Below are 14,159 nucleotides of genomic sequence, written 5' to 3'. Positions count from 1 at the left end.
AGGGAGAGCAAGGAATCTAGTGGTAGAAGGTCTTGTATTAGCAAGGACTAGGGAGAGAGGGAAGATTAAAGCTACTGTGGATCTACTGCTTAGGAAAGTCCATAAGCTCCAGTGTTCACCTTAGGGTGCTGTATCTTTTTTGATACTTAATTTAAATTTCTTTGCATTAAAAAAAAAAATCTCTTCCACTTCTTTGTCCACTAGCGTTTCACACCACTTTCAATTAGTTGCAATCACTCTTGGCTCTAATACCAATATTGTGGGAGGTTGACATGAATGCAAACTAATGATTGCAACAATATAAATATCAAGAACAAATATAATAAAGTATTGCTCAAGACACAGTATTGGGTCCAATTTCCCCCCACACAAGAGTGAGCCCATGCTTCCTCTTGGTGTACTTAAATATATTTCTTGGGATAGCTTTTGGGGCTCAAAATAGTGTACTTTACAAATATGTCAACTTCTTCAAAAATAGCTTTTCTTCAAAAGTAGCTTTCTTGAGCATGCAAGCTAAACTATATGCAAGTCTAAAACCATATAAGAGTGTATATATCTTGAAAAATTAAATATGCACAAGAGGGGGCTTTCACATGTCCCAAATAATATATACGTTGCCAATAAACATGAATGACGCCCTAGATAAATTAATGGCGCTTGTTGTCACAAAATCGAATATTATTTGTCAACATTCAAAAATCCATCATCTCAAAATATTCCCGACCAACACTAGCTCACCTCCATTATCCACTCCAATGATCTTCACTTGCATCAACTAAGCCAATGAATTAATAAATTAATTGATTAAAAATATAAACAACCAAACAAAACTTCATATCATCAAGGCGATGCAACCAATACTCCCACACATGTACGGATTCACCCATGTGTGCGTAAAGTAAGCTACGATCACTCGGATTTAGAAAGGCATCCCAATCTAAACTTGACTAGTGAAAAACGTGGGAATATATATTCCATGGAGTAACTCTAATCCATAAATAATAAAAAACGTGAGAATATATATTCCATGAATTAACTCCTCATAACAACCACCTACTTCCTTTATTGCTAGAGACCCTCTACCAATGATCTTAAGACTTTTGACACTATGTGCAGAAATTTTCTATGGGTTGGAGACTTAAACCGCTACAAGATTCCCAAAGTGGCCTAGAGATATTGTACCCTCCCTAAGGATGAAGGAGGTTTGGGATTGCTTTAACATCATTGATTTGGCAAACAAACTTTTAGCCAAATGGATTGTTACAAGCCTCTACTTCCCCAAGGAGCATTGGGCAATTCTATTAAACATGTGTATACATCTGAACTCCATCAGAGGGTTCTTGAGATGGAAGGATATTCCATTCCTTCCTATGGTTTGTGGACCAATTCAAATCAAAGCTCATGGGCAGCCCCCTTCTCAAAGTAGTCTGTTAGGCTTGGAACAAGATTAAACCTTAGCTTTGGATGATAGAAAATCTCAAAATCAAAGCTTCAATCTTTCATCTCAACTCAAATGTTTCTCTCTGGTTCTGAATAATTTTATCCAACCTCACCTGTTTAAAAGAGGTCATGCTCTTTCTAAGAAAGGTATTAGGACGTGGTCTGACATCTGGCATTTTGATCACAAAAGATGGCTAACTAGTTTGGAAATCCTACTAGCTTACATGGTAAATACTCAGGACCTGGACCTCATCTAAGATAGAGCTAATATTTGGGATCCTTCCCTCTCTCCCCTCATCCAAGTTAGAGGTTCCCTTCTCCTTCGCTCCCTTAGCTAATCCTTTCAATCCAACTTCCTACCCATTCCTACCTTTGCTCCTCCCTCCTCTCTATGTCAGACTTAATGCTAGATGGATCATTAACTAGCACAACCAGTGGAAGTTCAGATAGCATGTTTGGTCTAAAAGAATAGCCCCTAAAAATTCTTGCCTTATGTGACTTCTCCTCCACAAAGCCCTCTGGACCATTCAGTGTGATGCCAAGATTAGGGGCCTTTGTCCTAACTACAAAAGAGAGGACAAAACCATAGTCCACCCACCTATTCATAAATTATGTATGGAACTCCTTTGTACTGGCTTTCCTCCATGTGTGCATCAAGCCGACTCACCCTACTGCTCTTACCTGGAAATAAATTCTATTAGGAGAGAAGCTAATGGCTACTCAGCCAAGTTGTGGAATATCATCACATCAGACTTTCTCAAAACACGGTATGGAAAAAAAGAAATGCCTTTCTTTTCCCGGATAAAAGGATTGATATGCACTTGGATCTGAAAACTTCTTTATTTTTTCTAAAAGGTTTATTGGACATGAAGAAGAAGATGTGCTCAGCTACCATCTTATCATTGGAGGGACATAAAATTGGTGATATACTGAAAGCTGACATGAGAATCCCCATCTAGGATTTTGCGAAAGATAATCTCTCAAGCAAAATAATTATTCAACCATTCAACTTAAGCTATTACAATAAATTCAACATAAACCAAGCTTTAGATATTAACACACAAAAATACTTAGCTCTTGTACGACATAAACATTGGTGCAATCTTCCTCCCTCACGTGTGGCCTATTCCCTAGACATAAGTATTTTTAAGCATTTAATTGCCAAAATATGCCATAGCCTACAAAAATACAAACTTCTGCTTTTTCTTGCACAATGCTCTCTCTTTACCCAAAATAGAGAGCTCTTAAATATTAGATTACTTGGGGCTAGGGAAAAGCTTTTAAGCTTTAAAAATAAATATTTGCAAGTCTATGCTTCAAGTTTAAGCAAATGGATGTGCAAAAGCTGGCATATATATACAAAGCTTGTCCAAAATAATGAATGTCTTCCAAAAATAATAATTTATGCACTTTCACCTCAATCTTCCAAGACCTCTTCATCTATAAAATATCCAACAATATATTGGTAAACAATTATTCCATAGGCATATAAACCATCACGACACACATGTTTATCACGCGTAAGTACTCCAGGAATCACCTTGCCCTATACAAATCAACTACAACAAAACATAGGAACCCGCAAGCATACGCTAATGTGCACCAAATATATTAATGTTTAAAATAGCATCACCCACAATATTAACATAATTTGACATGACACAAAGACGATCAAGGTGTCCCTAAATTATCTAAGAAGGTAGAGTAATATTTTTAAGAGGGCTTAAAATATATTCTCATAACATTCTCTGAATATTGAGGCGAAAGCACATAAATTATTATTTTTGGAAGACGTTCATTATTTGGAGCTTTGTATATATGTGCTACCTTGTGCATACCTATTTATTTATTTTTACAAGCTTAGACTTGAAGCCCTTTAGTTTTGAGTATTTAATATTGAAGTTAAGCTTCTTCGATTAAAAGACTTTATGTATCTTTTTTATCTGCTAACATAATTCTAGTCCTTTTAAAAAGGAAAAAAGGGAAAAAAGCATAAGGCAAAAACATTAACATGAATAAAAGCACAAGACAAAAACATTAAGTGCAATATCCCAAGAGAGACTCCCTCTTTGCATGTGGTCATTTAAAATTGTATTCCAAAAATTAACCTCCGGAACTCAAAATAGCTTTCCCTATCAAGCCGTTGGTTTTGAAGGGTAGCCACAATATTTCTTTTGAAGGGTAAAAATTGGATTAGCAATTTTTTCCCTATAATTTAGAAGGGCACCCTTAGTAATTTTTCAAATCTAAGCATTTCTTTTGAAAGGTAGATATTTTGATGCCCTTAACTTAGCCTTCGCATATGAAGCTTTTGTGACTGACCCGACACGTGAAGGAAACACAGTAAAAAACCAGTTAAAATATATTTTAATCCCCTTCAGCCAACGCCAGCCTGCGCACCGACCTAATCAACTTTACCTATTGTTCTTTCGTCCGACGAACGACTGATTCATAGCCTCCAATCACAAGTTGCCACATATATAACACCATCCAAGGGGCATTTCTCTTCGTTCTCGGAGCCACGTTTGCCTTCGTTAACGGAGCTTCGTTTTGGAGAGCATATAGGCAAATTCGGCGTTTTGCAAAGGAGGTTCATCAATTTATCATCAGAGGTATGCATGTGTGAAGACTGTTTCCTGTGTTTTGATAACTTCTTGTTTTATAAATAGATGCAAAACCTTGCTATGCACATGCATATGGGCGGGTTTATTACATAAGCACACAAGTTTTTGATACATGTATATGGACTTATGCGCATGCATAATGCATATGAAGAAGCATATGCATGTGCATAAATCTATATGCATATAGAAATGCTCGTGTGCAAGTGCATATGGGCTTGTGCACATGCATGTTCATAAGCGGTGAGCAAAATCTATGTAAATGCATAGACTTCTTATGGATTGACAACATGCATGCAAGTGTACAATTTGGCTTATTACATAAGCATGTAAGTGTAAGTTATGTGATAATGTATGCAGAAGCATGTCATCTCAACAAGGCAAGGAGGTACCTATATGGGCTGTGTTTAACACTAAAACTAGCTCTCCATATAAGAATGACTGTGAGGAGTATGTCCCTCTTTCTCTTGACCACCCACGACCGAACACTTTCATGTCTTTGTTGACAACGCCATGGGGAGGACTTCCTACTAAAAGCAAGCCCTTAAGTCCGATTGAGTTTGCATCTATGTAGCATTTCTTCTCGACATAGTTCACCCATAGCCCCAATTACTAGTCCCATAGCCTTGCCATCTCAGCCACCGAGATCCACTCCAAATGCTAGGACTCAATCCAGCGCAACTCAATCCAGAGTGACCTCAAGTGCTCCATCCAACCCATCTCAATCTCTAAAGGATGGACCCCCATCAAAGAAGGCTAAGGTTACAAGAATTGTATGGTGTGATAGCACAAGGTACACTTTATTACATCATTATGATGAGGTCTGGACACACATCAACAAAAGAAACTTTCAAGCGAAGGATTGGAAAGTTATCACAAACAAGCTGAACAAAGATACAAGTGGCTCATCAAGCCAAGACCAAGTAAAAAACAGAATAGACACCTTGAAAAGGTAAAGCAGAATTCCACAAGGGCTAAGCCATCATCATGGCCTTTTTTTGAGAAATGTGATACATTATGGGGCAGTACTCCAAAATGCATTGGCTTGATGAATCGACACTGATGGAATGGTAGAGGCAGGAGTTGATACTAGGGTAGGATACATTATGGGGCAGTACTCCAAAATGCATTGGCTTGATGAATCGACACTGATGGAATGGTAGAAGCAGGAGTTGATACTAGGGTAGCCGTAGAGATGCTGGATGATGAGGAGGAGGATCCAATTATGGACAGAGGCATTAAAGCAACAATAGATCAAGCTGGAGTAAAAAGCAAAAAAGGCCACATTGTCCATGATGGTGTAAAAGGCCAAAAAGTGAAGGAATTGAAGAAATGCTCAATAAACATTCTTGGTTGATCGATGGAGACAACGATGAAAGTAGTGTCAGATAAACTAGGCAAGATTGAAGTAGCAAGGATGATTCATGAAGACAGAATATTTTAGATAAGACATGAAGAGGAGACAAATTTGCGAATAACCTATTTAAACATGCAAGTGGAAATTGTAAAGATTCTTAGCAAATTAGGCAAAGAATGGCAAGGATTTAATCATGGTATTGATGTGTTACTTTTGTATTCTTGTTATGTGTCTTGTTATGTATCTGAGGTATTGGACATTCCAATAGTAAACTTGTATGGGCAAACTATACGACCTTATATTGTTGTTGACTCGGCGTATAATCCCACTATTTTCCTTGTGAAGCCATTCAGGCAAGTTGCAGGACAAATCCTTGAGGCCAAAATAGAGTTTGATAGGCATTTGTCCAAAGGTAGAGTGAAAGTTGAAAATGCCTAAAGAATAGGTGGTGGCACATATTGAGAGTGTTGAATGTCGCATTGCATTTTGCCCCAAAAGTGGTTGGTGCTTGTTGTGTGTTACATAATTTTGTGCAGATGTGTGGTGAGGTAGAACCACATGAACAAGATGATCCTCATCCAAATGGTGGTGCTGGCAATAGGGTTGACATGGGGAGACGAGTACTTGGATGGAATCTACGTGCCACCTTGTTTCGTCATTTTCATTTGCGATTGAGAAGGGAGATGCAAAGACAAATCAGGTAATTTTTTGTTTTTTTAAAATCGTTTGCTCTCTTTTTAACTTTTACTAACTATGGGGGGTTGGATGGGTAGGGGAGCCTCTTGGTCATAGAGTGGCATACCACGGCTGCTTAGGGGTTCGATTCTCCTCAGGCTCGATTACTTTGTTTGTGCATGTTTACAGGTGCGGTGGTCAGCCGGTTGAACTTTCATGTGTGAGATCCATCCCTGATGACGTCCGACTAGCGACGATGTCCATCAGGTTCTTTGCCACTAGTCGGACTTTTTGGAGATCATGTGCGAGATACCACTCCGTCCGGCGAGGTCCGATTGATCACTCTTTTGTCGGATGGAGCCCACCGATTGGAGACACGTGCGTGCCTGCTATCTAAAGGGTGAAAATCCCTAAGAAGGTTTTCACAGTCTTCAAAACGGAGTATCAATAGGGCTCTACGATGAGTGAAAAATGCAAAATCATTAATTAATTTTGCAGAAAGGTATTTTGCTAAGGTTGGAAACCTTTGCTTTTAACCACAGAGTCGCATCTCCTTTTACAAAAAATAATTATCTAAGCATATAATGTTTTTCCTCCCATCTACCGGTCCATGGAAAGCTACTCTTAATGCCAGGTGTAAAGAACGAATTGAAAGGGTGACCGGGCGTAGACAGGCTGGAGGGCACTGGCAGCAGGTTGCACGCTTACAGGTGAGGACATGCAAACTACGGGCCGTGCCACCGGCGCATCTACCGGCACGTAAGCGGATCTACAGCGTGGAATGCGGAGCGCAGTTTTTGAAAAATGGAGACACGTCGGAGGCGAGAGACGTTGTTCAAGCGGAAATTTCTCGATACCGTTAGAGGGCTGGGGCCACGTCATTTTAACGTGGGTCCTACGTGGAAATATTGAATCTTGGAAAACAAGCATTCTACGTGCCTTCGTGGCTAATAGGTGCACACAAAAGAAATTCCATTAATGGTTTTTTAACCTTTAATAGGAAGGTGTCGTTCATATATGTGGCCATGTTCCTGCAGATGGGACCCGTCACTCTGGGGTGGGAGGTTCTTTTCTAAAACACACACTTTTGGCGGCACGCGTGGCTGCCTAGCTGGCAGGGGTCGTCTTCTTCCCCAGCAATCAGCAGAGGGGATGAGGGGGGGAGGGGGCGGGGGGTGTCTCTTCTTCCCGTGTTTGTAATATTTGCCTCATTGTGATAAATTCTGTTCTGACGCAGCACCCCAGCACCATCGCCATAGCTTCACAGAGTTAGGAGGGAGGCTACAAAGCCATCTATCAAACGAAGATCGGCGCTTCAACAAGGCAAGTATGCCCGCCGGGGCTTCGCTGCTACCACCGAGGTCGGATCTCGCGACAGAAAGATAAAAGAGCCTTGATGCCATTGTCAGCAAGCATTTCTTTGCACTGTTTTCCTCTCTTTCTCCATCTCCAGTTCTGCTGAAGCGTTTCAACATGTGAACCAGGCAACCTGCAACGGCATTGTCAGTCTTCTGCGTCAGACCCCTCCGCCACACCTAGACCTTCGCTGTGCTTCGCAAACACGCCCTCCATCATGCCACTCCACTGACCTTCGCTTGCCCGCTTCTCCGCAACCCTACGGGCCCCTCCGTTCTGCATCAGATCGTGCTTTTCCTGGTAAGCAGTTCCCGAATCCCTCTGCTTTCTCGGTAGTTCGCTCTCCATCGATGCATCTCGCCATGCCTTTTCGAGTTCCGTTTTATCGCATTTTCACCGTTCCCTCTTCTGCGTAACCGTCAGGGCCTGCTTCTAGCGTCCGTCTTTCCCACTTCACCTTCTCTTCTCCTCGCCTTTTTCAAGCCGTCCCCCCTCTCTCCTTCGCATCTTCACGTGTTGAACCATATTTCCCATCAGCGTAAGCCATCACGGGTCCGCCCTAGCCAATGCAACCGAACTGCCTTCATTTTTTTTGAAATAGCTGTAGAGTTTTATCTCCTTTCTAACCTTCGCATTTTTCTCTGCATAGGCTCTCCTTTCCATCTGTGCAGAGGCTGAGATACCGGAAGTTTTAAAAGCCTCTGTGAGCTCGGCTTCTCTTTTCATGTCTGCGTGCAGGCTACTTGTCTTTCCCCTTCCAAGCAGAGCACTGCGACGCTCCAATGTCGAACTTTAACCGCACTGCGCATGGGACGCATAGCAAGGGATGTCGAGGCCACATTCTGCTTCTTCACCTCTCTCCCGCATGGTGCTGATCTCCGTGATGTGGGAAGAACCGGCCATACCTTCACATTGTGGGTTCAGGTGGCATAGTGTCGTCACGTAGAAGGCGGCACGGACGGGAAACTGCGATGAGAAGTCCTGGAGCTCTGGCGGACCTGAAGGAGCTGTTCTTTCTTCTCTGCATTTTGTTGAGTTCTCGCTTCTGCGACATCTGTGGGGCCAATGACATCTCAACGAGGAAAGCTAGACGAGGTTTGAAAGGCAGCACAAACAAAATGATGTGGTCTGTAAGAGCATGGGGTGTGGCTTCGGTATCCTTGGCTTTGATCCTCCTGCTCCCCTCCTTGCACTCCTGGGCACCAGCAGAAGCCAAGAGCTCGTCATCAAACTCTGGTTTCACTAAGTCTGTTTCTGCTTCACTATTCAGTACTGGAGACGAATCTGCGTCTCCTATTTCACCTCAAAATGATTTCGGCTCCTCGGTTTTCAAGGAGGCCCCTTCTGTGCGCAACGGGAACAGCTGCCTTTCATGCGCGAGCAGTGTCGGCGAGGATGCCTATGTTTGTGATTCAGTTTCTGTTCATGTCGCCATGACCCTGGATGGAGCTTATCTGAGGGGATCCATGGCGGCCGTGTTCTCCATCCTGCAGCATGCCACATGCCCGGAGAATGTCGTCTTCCATTTCCTCGTCACTGAAAATGACAACGAGTTCCGGTCTCTTATCCTATCCACATTCGCATTTCTGAAGTTCAGAATCTACCACTTTGATGCAAGTCTGGTGAGGGATCGCATATCTTCGTCTGTTAGGCAGGCTTTGGAGCAGCCCCTAAACTATGCTCGCAACTATCTGGCGGATTTGCTCGAGTCTTGTGTTGAAAGGGTGATCTACCTCGATTCTGATCTGGTTGTCGTAGATGATATCGCCAAGCTGTGGAATACAAGATTAGGGTCACATACAGTTGGGGCTCCTGAGTATTGCCACGCAAATTTCTCAAAGTATTTCTCCTCTTCTTTCTGGGTGGATGCAGAACTTTCCAGAACTTTTGAGGGCAGAAAGCCCTGCTACTTCAACACGGGGGTGATGATTATAGATCTGTTGAAATGGAGGCAGCAGAACTGCACAAGAAAGATTGAGCAGTGGATGGAGATTCAGAAAGAACAAAGGATTTATGAGCTGGGGTCCTTGCCACCGTTCTTGTTGGTGTTTGCGGGCTTTGTAGAGCCGGTAGAGCACCGGTGGAACCAGCATGGCTTAGGTGGGGACAACGTGAAGGGGAGCTGCAGGCCCCTTCATGCAGGACCTGTCAGCCTTCTTCACTGGAGCGGAGAAGGGAAGCCGTGGACTCGGTTGGATTCTCGACAACCGTGTCCCCTTGACAGCTTATGGGCACCATATGATCTGCTTGTGAACACATTCTATTAAAGCAGGCCACCAGAAATGGCTAATCTAAGACCTCTGATCTTTGAAACAATGTTTATGGAAATGCATTAAGCCTGAACACAGCAATCTGGTGCACTGGCATGCCTTGCCAAGTTCTCGTCGGCTGCAACTGTAGATCCAGCTGCAGAACGGCTCTTGGCAACTTCTACCAACGCATCGTCCGATGTGCTGTGGCCGATTCGGAAGGTGAAGCACAAAAATGCACCTTGTTATTGGGCCTGATTCTGTTCAGAAAGATAGTTAATTTCATTGCCCAGCTCGAATCGATGATAACCTGTGTAGATAGCCGGATTTTGTACCAGTGTTATAGGATTCTTTATCGAGCTGGAAATCCTAAAACCCAGCCCCACAGCTTTGTAGGGCTTTTCAAAGAAATTCATTCTGATTATTCTAGTGACGGTTGCGTCCTCAGTATTATACTTGCATAACAAATTTGCACCCGTCTGTATGAGAGGTGTGCTTTGCAATAAATGGAATTTAAACATTACCTTAAAATTGCTATTTGAGTAATTCTGCCAAGCCACGCCAAGTTCTCTGAATGCTTTTTTAAAAACCTTTGGGGACATGAATCATAGCTATTGAGGGAGTAACGTGCTTGTCTTCTTAAAATGGGATGATGCTTAGATAATGCTTTCTTTATTGGCATGCTTGTTCTCTAGGTGATGTGCAGGAATGACCTTTAAGCAAATTTGCTTTCCGTGCTGCTTGCAAGCGTTGGGTCACCTACTGAGAAGCTGTGTGAAAGTCACTGCCTTTACATTATATCCAAGCAACGAAACTTTTTGGTTGCACGTGAGACTGAAGAGAACCTTGGGCTACATCTACTGCCGGGTAGGTTTTTGTCACCCCCTTTAGATTCGAGTACAAATAAAAATTTGTGAAGGGCCTTTCCTTTTCAGCCAATTAGACAAGTTTGTTTGAGAAGCTGTGTGAATTCGGACCTTTTAGAAAGGTCTCAAACTGAAAATACTGATCCTCGAAGTTGAAAGGCAACTTGGCAGTAGCTCTGCTCGAATTTAGAGGTCCATGGCTTGCATTCTTGACCATCTTATATAGGAAGACATAGTTGCCCAGTCTAATGTGGATCACATTTTACTGAAGGGACCTTCCTTTACATACGTGGTTGATCTTGGCTTGCATTCTTGACCATCTTATATAGGAAGACATAGTTGCCCAGTCTAATGTGGATCACATTTTACTGAAGTGACCTTCCTTTACATACGTGGTTGATCTTGAATAAACGCGCTCTTGCTTGTGCATTCCTTCTCTTGGATCAGATTCCAGAACGGGAAAAGCTTAGTTGGTGGCAGCATTCACTACCCAGATTTGCAGTGCTTTTATGAAGGTTCAGGCTGGAAGAGAGTTCGGTTGGTGGCAGCATTAACACATCTATCTCTGCTCACATTTGATATACTGATTGCTATTAGATAAAATAGGCCTGGTTTTGGTGACATTCTGCTAGTTAGATGATATAGATCACTGTAGTTGGTGGCAGCATTCACTACCCAGATTTGCAGTACTTTTATGAAAGGTTACAGGCTGGAAGAGAGTTCGGTTGGTGGCAGCAGTAACACATCTATCACTGCTCACATTTGATATATTGATTGCTATCAAAGAACTAAATTGCAGTTCAATCTTAGGAGTTTCCCGTCAATTAAGCTTGGATGTTTGCAAGTTAATAGAGTTTGTTGAGCTTAGAGGGGCTGGTTTTTAAATGGCTCATGGAACACGAAGAGAATTCCATTAACTCTTTTTAACGACGAAGGTTAAGCTTAAGAAGTTACCTCGAAGTATTAAATTGCAGGCTTTAGCTTTGGTCTTTCTTTTTGGTGTTGGAGAGGAAGAGAAAGGAAGAAAGACGGCCCCGGGACGGAAGGTGAAGCTAACTTCCATGTCTTGTGCCTAGAAGAGGCCACACAATTGTATGGATAATTAGAATAGGGGCCTACAATGAGTTTTAAAAAAATCAATTAATTAGTTGGAGGAAAGGTATTAAAGAGTTATTCCTAAGGTTGGAAGCATCTTCTTAAAAAAATTAAACATTTCAACTTAATAAACCTTGGAAATCATTGAGGACATGCACTCCGTACGGTTTGATCGCTTCTATGCACTGTGTAGTCTGATCGCTTCGGTTGGCATCCACATGGGTGGCTGTGCAAGTCGTGGATATAGAGGCGAAGTTTGACATGTTTGTGGGGATTATAGTTGGCTACGCTCGGAGGGCTCTTTCCATGGGAGTGTAACATTTGTGTGCTAAACAAGTTGTCCAATAAATGAAGCAGAACTTTATGCTTATTCTTTTTGGAATAGTGTGGACTAAGTTTGTATCTAGTTGGTGTGTTTAGTAGGCAATCTTGAGTTTTTACCATGAGTGTAGCACTATGGTTGTTAGCAGTCGTTGTTAGCCTTCATAGTGCCAAGATGGGGTATCTACAAAGAAGGATGAAGGATCAAGCCATGACTGTGACTGTATGTGGAGAGAGAGAGATCACGGCCGCACACAGATTTTCAGCTTGCACAGTGTTTGTGTTTGCCCTAATTTCTCTGTGGGTGAAAGCTTGAAGCGGTTCCACCAGTCGTGTTGGCAGTCGTGCTGTGGTTTTACCCCCCTTTTGGAGCCATTTGTGTAGATAAATTTTCCATCTGGGTAGTGGAGAATTTGCGATCGTGCACAGATTTTCAGTTTGCACAGTGTTTGTGTTTGCCCTAATTTCTCTATGGGTGAGCTTGAAGCGGTTCCACTAGCCGTGCTTGGAGTTTTACCCCCCTTTCGGAGCTATTCGTGTAGACAGGTTTTCCATCTAGGCAGTGGATCTTCTAGTCTTTGTTTGCAGGGCTAAAACGTAAATCTTCTTCTTCTAGTGGAAGCATTAATTTTCGGTGTTTAGTGGAAATGAGTCAAGGAACCATAGATATGGATTTTTTAGAGGCACACGTCTCAACAGAAGATGCAGAGAATTTTGGGGATGGAGGGCCAGAGCCAGAGCCTGAAGATCAGGCTAAAAGGCAGAGATTGATCGGAGGTGAATATGGAGGGAAGGAGGCTAGTGTCGGATGCTTCAAGATACCTTGCTTCTTTGATGCACCTCAGGAAGAGAACCATGAAGTGGCTTTTGACTTTCGAATTGCACAAGCTAATAAGATTTTCCAGCCCTATGTCACTTCATTTCAGAGTGTCCAAAGGAGGTGAATGCTTAGCCACAACCGAATGTGTCCCAAGGTCTGACTCATAAGGACACATCAGCTCCTGTTTTGCGATCTGGTTTGAATATAGAGAAGGGCAAACAAGTAGCAAAACAAAGTAAGCAACTGGTAGATAAAGGTAAACAAGTTTTGGTAGATAAAGGTAAACCAATTTTGGCAAATACAAAACATAGACCTTGGCTTGTGGTTTGAATTGAGGCGCTCGCTAGTGTTAATCAAAATGTGGGTGCTAGTCATGGTGCCTCTTCATCATTTTGTCATGGTGCCACAAGATGGACTTGAGAGAACGATAACCAAGGCCCCGTATCACACTCTCGGTATAATCTGAGACCTCGAGTTACGAAAGAAAATCAAATAAATTTTCCTCTTCTATTTGATAAAAAAGGGACTATGGTCTTTGCCTAGGACAAGAAGTATCTGGATGTCAAGTGGAGACAGGATACATCACCAAGTGATGCTCGTACTTTAGGTGAGAAGAAACGGGTGGATGTTTTGGTGTGAAGAGTATGGGAACAGATGGAGAGAGAAGGCATTGATCCTGTGCAATATTTTAAAGAAAGAGAGGCCGATTGTGGTACCTCTTATCGATTGGCTTTTTGTTTTGATGGATTATGAAGATTGCTCTTTGGAGTGTAAAAGCTATGTGTTCACCGTCCAAGAATTATCGCACATTGTGGCATACTGTGTTTCAAGGTCAATGGGATATGTTTTGTGCTATGGAGCATAAACAACATTCCATGGCTGGACAAGTGTATGGTTACAAGGAATTTCATGTGTTTTATAGTGGGCACCCCACTACACAATCAGGGGTTATGATTGCAGTGAAATCTCAGTTTAAGCCATCATTGGTTATGCAGGATGTCCGGGGGCAGTTCATTGTTGTGGAAGTGGAGTTTATGGATGAAACATTATGGCTTGTGGGGTTGTATGTGCCTAATGGTGTTACACAACGTCATTAGTTATGGGACGATTGATCATGTTTGTGCAACGTTAAGCCTAGCTTTGTGTCGGGCGATTTTTAATGTATGTGAATTGCCGAAGCATGCTTCTACACCTCACTCTATTATGTATGGGCCGGAGAGGCTCAGCTGGAATGTGTTTGCCAATCAAGTAACAAGATATGTGGTCATGGTTATACCCACATGAGAGAGGATTTACATATGCCTCTCAACAGTACATGGGTACAAGAGCTCATCTGGACCGAATGTATATTTGCCAACA

At 42.4% G+C, this 14,159-nt stretch overlaps 1 pseudogene across 1 annotated transcript; it reads left to right on the top strand.

The window, feature by feature from the left end:
- The first annotated feature begins 7,234 nt into the window (after positions 1-7,234).
- Positions 7,235-10,229, top strand: LOC147634525 (putative galacturonosyltransferase-like 6 pseudogene; annotated as a pseudogene). The gene is made up of 2 exons (XR_015266761.1): positions 7,235-7,749; positions 8,099-10,229. The product of XR_015266761.1 is annotated as a putative galacturonosyltransferase-like 6 pseudogene (transcript).
- Positions 10,230-14,159: the final 3,930 nt, after the last annotated feature.

Source organism: Cibotium barometz, chromosome 10 (assembly GCF_041138505.1).
Source record: "Cibotium barometz isolate CiBa-2024 chromosome 10, ASM4113850v1, whole genome shotgun sequence".
Lineage (NCBI taxonomy): Eukaryota > Viridiplantae > Streptophyta > Polypodiopsida > Cyatheales > Cibotiaceae > Cibotium > Cibotium barometz.
This window is presented reverse-complemented; position numbering and strand designations above follow the sequence as displayed.